Source organism: Helicoverpa zea, chromosome 26 (genome assembly GCF_022581195.2).
Source record: "Helicoverpa zea isolate HzStark_Cry1AcR chromosome 26, ilHelZeax1.1, whole genome shotgun sequence".
Classification (NCBI taxonomy): domain Eukaryota; kingdom Metazoa; phylum Arthropoda; class Insecta; order Lepidoptera; family Noctuidae; genus Helicoverpa; species Helicoverpa zea.
The window spans coordinates 4,493,748-4,496,581 of record NC_061477.1 but is presented as its reverse complement, the minus strand read 5'-3'; the positions used below and the strand labels follow the sequence as shown (position 1 = coordinate 4,496,581).

Here is a 2,834-nt window from a genome sequence, read left to right as displayed (position 1 = left end):
TGTTCGAAATGAGAACTGCTAAAATCCAGATAACCTTTTGGTAAGCTGTCACGGAAGAAGGAAATATAGCGGCGATGCCATAAGGAAGGTAGATCAGGCACCTTCTTGTAGGTCAAGTATTGTGAAGTGGGCGTGATCAGTTACTGGAACTAACGAGACGTTCGGGTTCTATACCAAAACTAATCTGTCAAAGATTGGTCTTGATTGTTTGGTGATTTTATTTTGAAAATATATATAGAAGACGTGTAAGCGAGGTAACGTTCCTCGTCCCCCGAACACCCGCATTTTGGCGTACTACTTTCTTAGAAGATCTTGCGTTATGACATCTTCGCTAGTCATTTTGTTCTCCATGTCTACCAATAAAGTACTGAAGTGTTGTAAAATACACAGTACAAGTGTTACCCCGATTAAATTCGTTCGTTCTTTCGATATATCTCGGTCCAACATTTCAGTGTGACACCGTGAAACCGCAATACTTTCAGCGCTTTGTCCAGCGCTCGCGGGTACATTAAGCGCTTAAAGCGACGTTCGATAATGTTTGCTGTAGGGGAATGGAAGGTATAACGGACCCTGTAGGTAAAACGGACCGGACTAATAACTTTCAAACGTGTATCGCCATCTATTATCGACTTGCGTCAACTTGACAGTCGCCTCTCACTCGGCATCGGTCAGTGTTTTTGGAGCGGTCGTGCAGCGGCACACGTTTTTATCAAGGTAAGTTAATTTTTGCTTATTTCGATGTAAAAACAGCAAATTTTGATCTGCCTTCAGTTTTAATATGGTAAAGATAACAGGGTTTTGTTGCTATTGTTAAAGATATTGTTTATTTAATTTATATTTAACGATAAATATGCAAGTTTGTCCTCAATCTTAACCTAAAAATAATTTATTGTTTACATGCCTACACAAAAGGCAAAACGGAACGGGCACAGCGGACCACGTGGTCCGTTTTGCCTTCAGTACATTTCATTTATGATTATATTTATATAATTTAATATTTAAATAGGTATTTTTATTTCAGATGGTTAACAACTATAAAAGGAAGTCGGACCGGCAATCCTGGCGTGAGGAGGACATGAAAAATGCCATTGAAAAAGTAGCTACGCGCAAAATGGGGCTTAACAAAGCGGCCGCCACAGTTAATGTTCCAAAGACTACATTAATGAAGTCTTTGGAACATTAAATGTGGCTTACCAAATATGAGAGCACTAAAGACTTAACTGTAGCTACGGAAAAGAAAATGGGCAGGTATGGAAAGGTTTTTAACGTCGATCAAGAGAGAGAACTAGCATCCTATGTCAAAAATATGGAAAATCGCTTTTTTGGTTTAACCACGTGTCGAAGATGATGATGAAGATGTTAGATTTGTTTGCGAAAGGTGTGTCGTTGACTAGTTAACTACTACAAGTTTTTTTTTATTCTTATATTGCCATAGGTCCATTTTGCCTTCATGCCTGGTCCGTTTTACCTTAACGTGTAGGCAGAATGGACCAAACCGAAGGTTTTGGAAATCATCCAATATCTTCTTTAACTGTGATTTGATTCAAGTGTTCCTCAATAATAAGTAAGATTAATAAATGCTCAAACTTATAATAACAAAGAAAGAAGAATAAAGATATTATTTTTTGTGTTATATTGATTTTTCCTTAAGTGGTCCGTATTACCTTCACTTCCCCTACAAAGGATAGTGACATGCGGTTTAAGTGGTCATTATTAAGCTTTGAACGTGAGTGTACCGTGTTTTTTTTTCTTGATAGTCATTTGTTATTTTGACAGCAGTTGCCAGAAGCCAGAAACTTTGACAGCCAGTCTTAGCGAGAGGTATGGGGATGTTCAGGTATCTGGATTGAGGAGATCTGATAGGCAGAACTGGTACACAGCTGGACTGAAAGCCGTTTCCAATATTGTTTTGAAAGGCTAGACAGAACTTGTTGTTGATGCTACTATAGTATTAAGTATTAAGATTATATTAAAAAGTTGTGAAATATTTTAGTATTGTGTTTGGATTAGGTTATGTAAAGATCTATGGCCTTGAACTAGGTTGTTAGCTACCCGGACAGTTGCTAATCTCCACGTAGTTATATCAACATAGTAAGAAAATAATATCCCAGTTACCAAACACCAGAATATACCTTGTCTTATACCAAAATAATGAAAATATTTTTCCCGTGTTAACAAATGACACAAACGAAAGATATTCCCGTAATATTTTCTGTTCTTACAATATTATATTAACAAAAGGAATTTCCATAAAAATGATAATCTTTTGGTCACAATATATTATCGTAATATTTCGGTAGATAATAAAAAAATGGTCACGTAATTATATACAACAAGCTGGTTTTGATTTGGGTTCTGTATGGAAAAGTAATTTTTGTAAGGATAAAGAGTTTGCGAAGCATTTGTAGTAAGTCGTTTTAGCATTTAGTCTCTCACTTGCTAGGTATCAACTTCAATCTACATATAGTATTGTTGATCGAAGAATATCAACCTTATTAAAGTTCTTATATAATATTTATTTAAATAGATTTGTGTATATGTGTGTATTATATTTATTTATTGTTGTGTGCATACAATACGAGCTAATTAACAGCTTATTTTAGGACTAACAAATATACGAGTATATTCTTTATATGCTTTATATACAAATATTTGTGAAATCTGAATTTATATCTTATCTGAATTGCTGTGCCCTAACAGGGTCCACAAATGTACGTAGCTTTAAGCTTATTGTAACACCATGTGAAACTTGTGGAACACAATAAATTATATTAATATGAATATGCAGGTTCAACACATGGAAAAAAAGGTTTTCTATTTTTACTGGAAGAAAT

General features: G+C 35.1%; 1 long non-coding RNA gene across 1 annotated transcript; it reads left to right on the top strand.

Moving 5' to 3' along the window:
* Nucleotides 1-552: 552 nt before the first annotated feature.
* Nucleotides 553-1,633, top strand: LOC124643035. The gene is made up of 2 exons (XR_006985863.1): nucleotides 553-714; nucleotides 1,022-1,633. It is a non-coding gene; the product is annotated as an uncharacterized LOC124643035 (long non-coding RNA).
* The last annotated feature ends 1,201 nt before the right edge of the window (nucleotides 1,634-2,834 follow it).